Source organism: Mus pahari, chromosome 9, assembly GCF_900095145.1.
Source record: "Mus pahari chromosome 9, PAHARI_EIJ_v1.1, whole genome shotgun sequence".
NCBI lineage: Eukaryota > Metazoa > Chordata > Mammalia > Rodentia > Muridae > Mus > Mus pahari.
Window position 1 is genome coordinate 59,315,787 of NC_034598.1, and position 13,140 is coordinate 59,328,926.

Here is a 13,140-nt window from a genome sequence, read left to right on the forward strand (position 1 = left end):
AAGAGAGGTTAACGACAAACGGACTAAGGAACTCTGTATGGGACTGTGGGGGGGGGGGTCGGCTTATCCAGGACAAACGTAAAGACACTAAATAAAGAAGCAGTGCTCTAGTCCCTGTTCAGTCTAGCTACTGGTCCTCCAGGAGCCTAGAAAAAGTTCTGCCTGAGAAGCTCTGCGACAGAGAGAATGAGCACCTACACCAGGCTGCCCCATGCATCCCAGAAAGGAGCTCCTTTACCAAGGGCCATCTGGTTATACTTACTGTTGTATCCTGCTTCAGTCGCTTGGGCTATGGTAACAAAATGCCGTGAGCCAGCAGGCTTAAACAACGGGAGGACGTTTCTCTTTCTCTCTTTTAAAGATTTATTTATTTATTTAATGTATATGTAGCTGTAAACTGTAGCTGTCTTCAGACACACCAGAAGAGGGCATTGGATCCCATTACAGATGATTGTGAGCCACTGTGTGGTTGCTGGGGATTGAACTCATGACCTCTGGAAGAGCAGGGAGTGTTCTTAACTGCTGAGCCATTCTCCAGTCCAGAAATATGTTTCTCACAGTCAGTCCTCAGAGTGGGAAGGCCAAGCCCTGGATGCCAGCTTTCTTCCCGGCATGCAGGTAACCATGTTCCTTTTATGTTCTCATGGGACAGAGTACAGGTATTGCTCTCTCTTCCTCTAATTTTATTAGATTAGGACTCTAGCATTATTACCTTAATGATCTTTAGGCTCCCCCTCCCCCAAGGTCCCCTTTCCACCTAAAATTATTTGGGGATAATAATATTTGGAGATATTTTCAACATTTAATGAGAGGTAAGGACATGATTCAGTCTATAGAAAAGTTGTATTTAACCAATAAGACTAGATCAATGCCACTCATGTAGGAACACAATATCCACAATGCGACCAGAAACTAAATATATTCTGGGAGTGTACATACGGAGCCCAATGTATGTTTTCTCCTTACTATCTTCTTCAAATCTTTTCATAAGTTAGCAAGTGCAGGGGAATACAGACGGAGGAGGAGGAGGAGGAGGAGGAGAAGAGAAACAATCTCAGAGGATGTCTGTCACTTCACAAGGACATAAAGTACTTCCATTTGCGTAAATAAATGTGTATATGCATCCATATGTCTTCTGCACCTGTATTTGTGCCAGATGTGTACACCAGTTGATTCCATCCTGAGCATGGCCCCACGAACCAGATTGCTCATCCTTGCTTAATGGATGGGCCAGATGCTGAGGCAGTGAAGTTAAGTCAGCGGCACAGGGTCGTACATCTAGTACGTGCTAGGTTGGTACCTGACCCTCACAATGTGGCTCCAGAATACCCATCCTTAACAACTCCACTCTGCTGCCCAATAAGCAATAGTACCAGCTTTAGGCAATTGCTAGTGTAGTGGCTGGGCAAAGCGATGATCCGAGGATGATAGCAAGCAACTACAGTGCAGGATGTTTAAAACACCACAATAGAGGTATGGAGTCAGAAAAGCATTATGGGAGATGTATTCTTTTGGATGGGCTATCTTCGTGCTGTTAGTCTCCATAGACTTTAACGGCCACATAGCAACTGGCTACACTGGACATAAACATAATTTGCATTGGAATGAGGCCTTATCGGTCCAGGGTGCTATGGACCGAGTTGCAAACTCTTTCTGGTCCCACTCTGCCCTCCTGAGCAGATCTGGTTGCCCTGAAATTTCGTCTCCAAGGCGGAAAGGAGGAAGAGGGTATTCCTTCCCCTTGCTCCTGCTAACCAAGCCCCTGTGTGCCCCAACAAGAGCCTCTTCTTCGTGGCATGAATCGATGTGTAGAGAGGCAGGCGGCCAGGACTCAGGGGCTCAAGGTTCTGTAAGATTTATTGGAGCTACTGGTGAGAGCACTGCTGTTTCCGTGAACTGGACCAAAATGCTTTCACACTGCGCTTTCAACAACAAAATAAACAGCCTCAGGTGTCCATCGACCTAAGGGGACCTGCTTGTAGTTCACAGAACTGCCAAACCGCTGGCTGGATCCTTGACAGAGGAGTGGTTAGCTCTCAATCTGAAGTGAGAATATACACCAAGGGAGGAGACTGAAGTCTTTCTTTCCTTTTTAAATTTTTGCTTATGTGTTTATTTATTTATTTGTTTTTGAGACAAATTGTTTTGAGACAGATTGTTTTTGTTTTGTACATTACAGTCATGTACCACACCATGCCTGGGGTTGAAACAAATGCTTTTAAAAAGAGAAATACAATTTCTGACTTCCTTGACCTTTCATTGGCTCATCACCTCGCTACTGAGCACCTTTCTGGGAGAAGAGAACCTATCAGCGAGATAAGGAAAGAGTCTCGCCCCGTTGACCATCAGACGTGAGCGAGGGGAGAGAGACGATGTTCTGTGTGCTAGCTAGGAGTTGATATGTGTAATGGAAAAAGCAAAAGCAGGACAAAATAAGGAGAGTTCAAGGGGCTAATTCCAACCCTAACATGATCGCCAACACAGGGTCACGGAGAAGATGCTGTTTGTGGAAGAATTTAAAGGATAGCGAAAGGATTAACCACGTGATTATCTGGGGACAGATACTAGACAAAGAAAACAGTGAGAAAGGGAATTCCTGGCATGTTTGAAGAAGGAGACTAGAACAAAGATAGGTAGGGGACAGAAGGACTTGTAACCTTTAAAGAGGCTTCTCTTTGTACATAACAGGACTTTACTCCCGATGAGATGGGACGCAACCCGGAAGTCTCCAGCCGCAGAAGCTGCATTGCAAGCCGACTTCATGGGAGCAGGTGAAATAGGAGAACCAGAGGCAAGGATTGCAATTACTACAGATAGAGCAGGCTGCGTGAGGCGCAGGCAGGGTGCGAATGTGCATCATAGACAGACGCGGGAGTTATTGGCCTACAGGTGTCATTAAAAAAAAAAAGGGAGCGAGTGTAGATAGAGACTGGCAACCGTCCCTCGAGCACCCGTACAGGTGGGAAAAGGAGGAGACTAAGACGCAGTGATTAAGGGGGTAGGAGGAAAAGGCAAATGCTAAATTTTGGGAAATCCAAGCAAGAAGAACAGACTAAGAAAAAGGCACATAGCCGCTGTATCAAATACCACCGCGAAGCTGTGGATGAAGGCTGAGAGTTATCAATGGGTTTAGGCACATGGATACTTTGTTCACAACGTTTTGTGAGGACGATGGAGGCAAAGCCAGTGTAGAACGGATTGACAAGTGGGTGAATACATACATATATATGTAAATTATATATAAATTATATCACCACCACCATGAAGTTGACTTAAAAGCTCAATGAAAAGGGAAGAGCTATAATCAACCCAAACTCTGGACACATAAATCCAGCAGTAAAAAAAAAAAAAAAAGAGTCTAAAATTATGTTGTGTTCATTTTGTGGGCTTCCGTAGACTAAGCAAGCATCAGCAGACTACAGTTCCAGGGTCACCCGGGGCATAGGGCCAGTTTTCATAAGGTTTTGCAGGACGCCCTGGATCCTTTGCGTACCCACTGTGTATAGCTGCTTTTGTGAACAGAGATGTGGTTGCGATAGACTTTATGGCTCCCAGAGATTAAAGTATTTACTATCTGATTTTTTACACACAGTTTGCCAATCCCTGGTCTAGGACGCTCAGGATGAGTCAACCACTGCGATTTGTAACACAATGGATCAATTCCCTGAGTATAATATTGAGAGCATGAAGCAGGATAGACTGGAGTCTTCTCTGGAAGCGCCCATTTGTATAAATCTCAAAAACAGAAATGTCCTTCCGGTGCCAGAATGTGGTTTCCCTGAAACTAATGACAAAGCAGCCTCAGGAGGTGACCTTCGGGGTTACTGATAAGAGCCTGTTTCTCCAGGGTGAGGGGGAGTCACGAGGAATGCTCATCCTGTGAAAATTAACCCACACACTTAGGACTTTGGACACGTTTCTAAATGTCTAAATAAAAGGTACTAAAAATTAAGCATGCTGAGGAGAAAACGGACTCAATTTCTTCTATGAAGTTTCGTTGCAGGGAGACAGTCGTGAAAGAGCACACAACGGAGACCAGCGAAACTAAGAGCTTTGGTTTTGTTTTTGAGCTGGGAAAATTACTTTTCTCCTCTGGCAGCAGGCGTAGCTCCTTCCAGCACCGTGAAAGGCAACAGAAATGAAGCTTTCAGATCAGCGTCAGCCTGGCTTCCTTACGTCAGCCTGGCTTCCTTACGTCAGCCTGGCTTCCTTACGTGATGGACTGTTGTCTGCAACAGGGTCTTCCTGTCAAGCTCTGGAGGAGAGCAGCCAAGAGCACCGGCACGATCCACGATCCTGTAACGTTTGGGTGCCAATGGGATCTCGCTGGCCACCAGCTCCAAGAGAGATAGCCCATTCTTGACCCTGGGTGTCTTATTTGCCAGCCTGTGCTGTCAAGTAGGGTACCTTTATATGTGTGCGTACGTATATATCTTAGGACGTGTCTACAGTGATAGGTTTCCATATGGTTCTTTCAAAAGGTCTTCAGTGTTATCTCTCCCTGTGTTTCCTCCCCACCCCACACCGCATTTAAACCCTCCTCTCCCAATATTGCCCTCAATCTTACCAAGCTGTGAACAGTGAGTGTGATGATAGTGAACAGCCCGGCAAGGCACGCACACTGGAGCAATAATAATGACATGAATCTCATGGTGGGAGCAATCAACCATTTTCTGATCCATTCTCTGATTGCACTTAAGTCCTGCTACTCAAAATGAAGCCTGTATCTGGCACCATTATCACGGCCAAGAACCTGCCACTGTCCTAGGTCCTTGGGAAGAACCTATTACTGTTATTCTGCTAAAAGGACAAAATATTAAACCAACTCCTGGTAACTTATATCCATAGATTGGTACATTTCTCAAGCCCTCATCAAAGAAATCTCTTTCTGTAGTAGATGGTGATTACCACAGAGACCTGCAACAGGTCAAGGTGCATAATATCGAGAACTGAGGACATCTCGGTCCTAAATGGACATCTATGACATACCCCCATCCTCCTCAGGACTACAGAAAAGGGGATGGAAAGGTTGGAAGAGCCAAGAGTCAGGGATGTCAACAAGGAAACAGCATTTTCCACACACCACAGGATAGTCACACACATGAACTCAGAGAAGTTATTACAGCATACACAACACCTGTGCAAGCTCAAGCAAGACAAAGTCATAGGTAAGCCATGACAAGACAAAGTCATGGACTGAAGAAGAAGGTAAGACACCTCACTTCCAACCGAGGAGCCACTGCAGTTGATAGCTGCTGGGAGAGAGACAATCTATTTGTAAGAATGTTGGCCCTGGTAGGTTGATCACACTCTAGTGAATGGTCACTGTGGTGGTTTGAATATGCTTGGCCCACAGGGAGTGACACTATTAGGAGGCATGTCCTTGTTGGAATGGGTGTGGCTTGTTGGAGGAAGTGTGTCACTGTGGGGATGGGCTTTGAGTTTTCTCCTAATTGTCTTTGGAACAAGATGTAGAACTCTCAGCTCCTCCTGAATGTTGCCACGCTTCCCAACATGATGATAATGGTCTGAACCTCACAGTAAGCCAGCCTCAATTAAATGTTTTCCTTTTTAAGAATTGCCTTGGTCAGGGCTGGAAAGATGGCTCAGTGGTTAAGAGCACTGACTGCTCTTCCAGAGGTCCTGAGTTCAATTCCCAGCAACCACATGATGGCTTACAACCATATGTAATAGGATCTGATGTCCTCTTCTGGTGTGTCTGAAGACAGCACCAATGTACTCATATAAATATAATAAATACATCTTTTTTTAAAAAAAAAAAGAATTGTCTTGGTCATGGTGTCTCTTTACAGCAATGGAAACCCTAACTAAGACAGTTATCCAAGATAGATTCCATGGGTCAAAAACATTGACACAAAGTTTGGTGGGTGGGGAAGTAGGGGTAGATTTGTGTAGTGGTTTGACTGTGATTGACCTAAGGAGTGGCACTCTTGGGAGGTGTGGCCTTATTGGAGTGAGTGTTGGAGAAGTGTGTCACTGAAGAGATAGGCTTTTAGACCTTCTTCCTAACCATGTGGGAAACAGTCTCCTGTTTGCCTTCTGAAAAAGCTCCTCCAGTGCCTTGCCTGCCTGGATGCTGCCATGATGATAATGGGCTGAACCACAGAACCAGTAAGCCAGCCTCATCAAAGTCCCAATTAAATGTCCTCTGTAAGAGTTGACTTGGTCATGGTGGCTGTTCACAGCAGTAAACCCTAACTGAGACCACCTGTAAGGAATTGGCAGAGTGAACATGATCAAAATACACTGTAGGAGATTTTCAAATAATTGGTTTAAAAAATATCATTAGGTAAATTAGTAGGATGTGTTAATATGTTGATGAAGGTTTGGAAGATGACTCAGTGGCAAAAATGTTTGGCCTGAAAAACTAGGACTTGAGTTTAGTACCCAGAGTCCATGAAAAAAAAAAAAAAGTCAGAGAGTGACTTCTACTTGTAATGGCAGTACTGGGGAGACAGACACAAGAAGAACCCTGAGGTTTGCTGTCCAACCAGCCAAGCCTAAATGGGGCAGTTCAGACCAACAAAACCCTTCTCAGAGCACATTGATAATGTTTCAGAGGATGACATGCAAAGTTGTCCTCTAGCCAAAACACACACAGACACAGACACAGACAGACACAGACATACACACACGAGCATGCGCATATGCACATGCAAACATATACACATATGCACACATACATGCATGCACACACATACACACATACATATTAACACATACATATACACACATACATATATATATAAACACACATGCATACACACANNTACACACACATACATACACACAGACACATACATGGATACACACATATACACAACACACACATGCATCCACACAGGCACACACATGCATATTCACATACACACATACTTGTAATACACAATCACACACATGTATGCACACAAACAAATAAATATTTTAATTAAAAAAGAACTGCCAGAGAGAGGGAGTTGAAGCTGTAGAGGAACAGCTTGCAGGCTGGAGTGACATCCTTGAATAAAGAAGGAGAGATGACATCTGCAGTTCCATGGGTCACATTCGATGGGCACAGAATGTTCCTTTAAGCCAGCGGCTCTCACCCTTCCTGACACTGCGACCCTCTAATACAGTTTCTCATGCTGTGGTGACCCCCAACCATAAAACCATTTCATTGCTATTTCCTAACTGTAATTTTGCTGCTGTTATGAATTGTAATGTAAGTACTTGATGTGCAGGGTGTCTTTACAGAACACCTTTTGGGGCCCAAGCTTGCACTCAGTGCTCCTGACAAAGGCAACAACTTTCTGTGTTTCTAATAAGATGCTACAGAGCAGCTAAGAGCAGCCAGAGTGGTCAGCTACATTTCCTATGACCACGTCAGGATTGTGCCCAAGGTTTCTGCATTTGTTAGCTTGGATGCACCTAATAAAGTAGCTTAAGTCACAGAAACTTATGGTACCCGGTCCTGGGAACTAGGACTAAGATGAAGGTACAGTGGTTCCTTCTGGGAGTTTTGAGGGAGTCTGTTCTTGCCTTTCCTGGGCCTTCTTCCACTGGAGCCTCTCTCTGCCTTTGTGGTCACGTGATGTTTTCCACTGATAGATGACTGCTGCCTTAGCTTGGGTTTTACTTCTGTAAACAGACACCATGACCAAGGCAACTCTTATAAAGAACAACATTTAATTGGGGCTGGCTTACAGCTTCAGAGGTTCAGTCCATTATCTTCAAGGTGGGAACATGGCAGCATCCAGGCAGGCATGGTGCAGGAGTTGCTGAGAGTTCTACATCTTCATCTGAAGGCTGCTAGCAGAATACTGGCTTCCAGGCAGCTAGGATGAGGGTCTTAAAGGCCACACCCACAGTGACACACCTACTCCAACAAGGCCACACCTTCTAAAAGTGCCACTCCCTGGGCAGAGCATATACAAACCATCACAACTACTGTGTTCAATTTTCTCCTTTTTTAAGGCACCAGCCATAGTGAATCAAGGACCACCACACACCATCATGTGACTTTAGAGGTGACCCAGTTCAATCCATAACCATCTATTAATGTTGCACCAATGTCTGCCTTGACAGTAACAGCTTAGGGAACTACAGAACTGTCAGGATTTAAGGATAAGCAGGACTGTGTGTGTCTGCGGCCCGTCCTCCTGTATGTGAACCTTGATGTTTGTGAACTGTTTCAGGAAGCAGAACCTTGAAGAGTAAGAGGAAGCATGGAATGGTGAGAACTAAGGGATTTGGGGGTGAGGTGTCCCTCTCAGCCAAGGATTACACATACCAAACACATATTTGTCTTTCATCGCATTAAAATAGCTCCACTATGAGATTTGGAGTCTATAAGTCTAGGACCTAGGAATCTTCCTTTGAGAGAGCTTTCAGCTGATTCTAATGTCATATTAACTTTTTGAAAATATTTGTTTTTAGGCGTGTGAGTGTTTTGCTTGCATGTATGTATCTTCACCACATGCATGTAGCACCCGAGGACGTCAGAGACTCTGGAACTGGAGTTATGGACAGTGGTAAGCCTGCCCCGTGTGAATGCAGAAATACAAACCTGCCTGTTCTACAGGAATGAGTGTCCCTAACCACTGATCCACCGCCTCTCTGGCCCCATCTGATGGCATGTGTTTATAACAATTCCCCTGAGAAGATGATGGTTTGCAGTGTGGGGAAGGCGAAGCACCAGGACATAAGCTGGGTAACCTCTGTGATGCCCGTTCACTTTGGAAACTCTCAAATGTGGTGTCAATAAACAGTGCGAATGATGACAAGGTGTGGTGGCACACACCTTCATCCCAGCACTTGGGAGGCAGAGGCAAGTGGATCTCTGTGAGTTCAAAGCCAGACTGGTCTACAGAGTGAATTCTAGGTCAGCCAGGGCTATGTGAAGAGACCTTGTCTCAAACTAACCAACCAACCAACCAACCAACTAACTAACTAACTAACTAACTAACTAAATAAATAAATAAATAAATAAATAAATAAATAAATATGGGTCTGGTGAGATGGCTCAGTGGGTAAGAGCACCCGACTGCTCTTCTGAAGGTCCAGAGTTCAAATCCCAGCAACCACATGGTGGCTCACAACCATCTGTAACAAGATCTGATGCCCTCTTCTGGAGTGTCTGAAGACAGCTACGGTGTACTTACATATAATAAATAAATAAATCTTTAAAAAATAAATAAATAAATATGATTTACAGACTTTTCCTACTCTTTCATTTTGTATCTTTAGTGTAGGAGCTGTGTAAGAAACAGTTTGCTATATAATTTATAACATTAGTGATATGGATAACTGACTAACTGGCTTTAACTAATATTTAGTCCTATGGGAGATGGGTGCTTGAAGGTGACCACCATTAGCCTAGTTACATATGGGCCCAGAAAGGTGGTATAAGGATGTTCTTGTGGAAGATCTGGAGACTTCAAAGAGTTGCCTGGTTGATTTACAACTCCGAGGAGAGTGAGGCATGCTGGGCTATGGCTGCTGGATAGTTCGTGAGGACACACTTAAGAGAGGCTATGAGTAAACATTGTAATGGTAGGAAGACAGCATTGGCTTGATCAAGACTGGGCCTTGCCATCCAGAGAGAGAGGGCAGAGCCATAGAACCTTGAAGTCAGAGCTGCGAAGGCCCACAGAAATGGCTAAGATCACCTCCTCACTTTCTAGGCCAAACGGAGTCCATAAATGGTGGAGCCAGGGAGTTCTGAGCATTTAAAAAAGACTGAGAGGCAAAAACAGGACTTAAGTATAATAAGAGGATTACAATGGATCAGATGAAAACAGAGATGAGAAATGTGAGATGCTGTCCCTTAAGCCAGTGTCTAGACTAGATAATGTCTCCTTTCTCCCTCGCAGGTCGTAGACACGGCCTCGCTTCCGTTGTAGCCGTACTCCCCCACTTCTGGGGCAAGCCCACGGTCCTGAAGCAGCAGTGTGCTCACAGGGCAGAGAACAGGTCTTTTCTGAATGGCCATATGCGGTGGGCACCTCTTCCTGTGGCGCAGTCATGTGGCAGGCAGAGGGGAGACAAGAGACCCACAAGAGTGTTTGATGAGTGCAATGAAAATAGTCAGTGCCACTCAGTGAGCCAGGACCCTTCACAGTTAGACTGCAGGACAACACTCTCACTATGGCAGCCTCAACTGCATAGCTCTTCATGGCGCTGTTAGCATCTTGGCCTCCTGTCTACAGCAAGGTCATCACAGGTATGATCTGACCATCACCGGGCAGATATTTTGGAGACAAAACCTGATCATGCCCTTTCTTCCTTATGACCCTCACCATCTACCTCTGCATTAACCAATCCTTCCTCACATGGCACGTTCCACGCTAACAACTGAAGAGGACAAATGGCCACCAGAGTGGATATGTCAGCTTAATTCACAATATTAAAAAGATTGGAAACAGGATGGGGACATGGCTCAGCAGTTAAGAGCCCTGGCTGCTCCTCCAGAGGACCCAGGTTCAATCCCCAGCACACACATAATGGCTCACAACTCTCTAGAACTCCATTTCTAGAGGACCTGACACATTTTTCTGCCCTCCTGGGGTTCTGCATACATGTGGTGCACAGATATGCTTGCAGGCTAAACACCCACATATACAAAATAATACAAATAATTTCTTTTGGACTGGAGAGAGGTGGCTCAGCGGTTAAGAGCACTGGCTACTCTTCCAGAGGTCCTGAGTTCAATTCCCAGCATCCACATAGTGCCTCACAACTATCTGTAATGGGATCTGATGCCCTCCTCTGGTGTGCATGAAGACAGTGTACTCATATACAAAGAATAAATAAATCATTCCTTAGAAAAATGAATTCCTTTTAAATTTGGAATCAAACCAAACCCCTACAATAAATGGCAGAGCTAAGCAAATTCTGCTTCATCTACATGCTGTAATACTCTGTACCCACATGAACTGGTAAAAATCTATTTTATTCTGAGGCACAAGGGCGCTTTAAAGATGCGTGGATGAAGACTTAGTAAACAGACTCAGTGAACGACATATTTTCAGCTGGGATAAATTGGGAGTGTACACGGTGACAAAATAGCAAAAAAAAAAAAAAAAAAAAAAAAGTGGGCAAGTGTTTGAACTGTGTGTAAGAATTTAAATAGGGAAAATATGTCATCTCTTCTGGTATTTGGGGGTGATTTTAAAAATAGTAGATATAGATAAAAGCCATAAGATTTCAGTGCAGCCGCGTGGGCTAAGGACAGGGTGACAGTTTAATATGGAATGTCAGGGATTAGATCAATGTGACTGAGAGCAGGGGAGGGGCATTGAGAGCCCGCTGAGGCTGAACTTAGGGTGCTCATGTGACCACACACACCTTTGGCCACAGCAGTCCTTAGCGGTAATAAATCAGGGCAGAATGAGAAGAACGCTTTTAATTGAGAGGGGAAAACTGGTCAGACTTGATCAAGCAGATCCAGTGTGATGTCAAATTGACCATATGTGGGGTGCGGGGTTTCAAAGAAGCCGCGAGTCCCAGAGACAGCTTCTCTTCTTTTTATTGGTACTGTGTGTGGTCAAAGGCTTCTGATGTTTGTTCGTGCGTTGTACGGGGGAGTGCATTTAGGGTTTCGTACGTGCAAGGCCAGCATCTCCCCGCTGAGTTGCATCTCCAGCTTTCTTATTGACTTTCTGAGTTTGAGACAGGATCTTGCTAACTCGTCCGGGTTGGCGCGTTTTGATGGAGTCCAAGCAGGCCTTGAACTTGAGTCCCTTCTGCCTCGGCCTCCTGAAGATCAGGATGGATAGCTATTAGATGCACAGGTCACTGTTGTGTCTGTACTTTGGTAACTATTTACCTCTGTTTATTTAATCTCCTTTTAAAAAAAAAAATAGTCTCTCTCCCCCAACACACCTAAATCTAAGGATATTTGCCTACTGTCCCTGTCTGAGAACAATATTACCTGGAACTGAGGTCTCAGGCCTCCTGTAGGTTTTTAAGTCTACAACCTCAATCATGGCTTATCCTGGGTTGACCATGCTCTAAGAAAAAAAAAAAAAAAAAAAGTTCATGTTTCCCAACTCATACATAATCAGAGGGTCATTTTACTCGTTTGCAGAGAGAACCTTCGCAGCCAGTGGGATGTTATTTACATTGGCCTGTTTGTGAGGTCTCTTCCCACCAAGGAAACCAAGGATAAATTAGAAGAAGGTTGTCTCTGTGTAAGCGTAATAAATTGCTGGTATAAGGAACTGGTCTTGATTTTTATTTATAAATCCATCTCTCCAGAACTCCTGGGTTCTCCCTCCATGCCGACTCCTATAAAGCTCTGACTCACACATTACCTATTCCATGAATTTTCTCCTACCCATGAGCTTTAGGGAAACACTAGTCTCTGTGCCTGCCAGGCTACCGTAGCCTTGTGTTCCAATAACTGCTTGTGTATTTACGTCCACCACGATTTCAGGAACTTTGACAGGGACTTTTATCTGATGTTGTTTCCTCAAGGCCTAGCATATAATGAGCTCCATAGACAGCTCCTCCACTCATTTTAAAGATGGATTTTTGCCCAAGTGTGGTAAAGTATGACTTTAATGCCAACACTCAGGAGGCAAAGGGCAGGCGATGTTTGTGAGTTCAAGACCAACAAAGGAGACACAGCGAGGCCCTGCTTAAAAACAAAAACAAGAAATAATAATAGAATGAAATCTGGTTTAGTTAAATAGCTGTACAGAGATACTTAGGATAACTGAGGTTGGAATAAGAGAACCCTTTCTCACTCTCAGCTTTCTTTTTCCTTTTAGTTTTTTTTTTTAATTTTATTTTTAATCGTGTGTTTGTGTGTTGTGTGCTCATGACTGTAGATGCCTGTGGAAGCCAGAAGTGAGTGCTGGATCCCTTGGAGCTTGGAGGGAGTTGTGGGCCACCCAACATAGCCATCGGATACAGAACTCAGGTCCTCTGTAAGAGCAGCAAGTGCTCTTAACCACTGAGCCATCTCTCCAGCTACTGTTGTAAAACTTCACCCAGATGGACCTGCTTATCTGTGTTTGCTGGCATCACCTTCTCTCTGCGTGCATACCGGATGCTGCCTCTTCCTTTTGGTGAATGCTTTGCCCTTTATTTATTTATTTATTTATTATATGTAAGCACACTGTAGCTGTCTTCAGA

The 13,140-nt window shown here is 44.4% G+C and overlaps 1 long non-coding RNA gene across 1 annotated transcript in view; it reads right to left on the reverse strand.

The window, feature by feature from the left end:
• Positions 1-11,515: 11,515 nt before the first annotated feature.
• Positions 11,516-13,140, reverse strand: part of LOC110326241 — a 2,765-nt gene continuing 1,140 nt past the window's right edge. Inside the window, exons 2-3 of the long non-coding RNA XR_002380780.1 lie at positions 11,933-12,011; positions 11,516-11,757 (exon numbers count right to left, since the gene is read on the reverse strand). This is a non-coding gene — a long non-coding RNA (uncharacterized LOC110326241). The remainder of the gene's footprint in view (positions 11,758-11,932; positions 12,012-13,140) is intronic.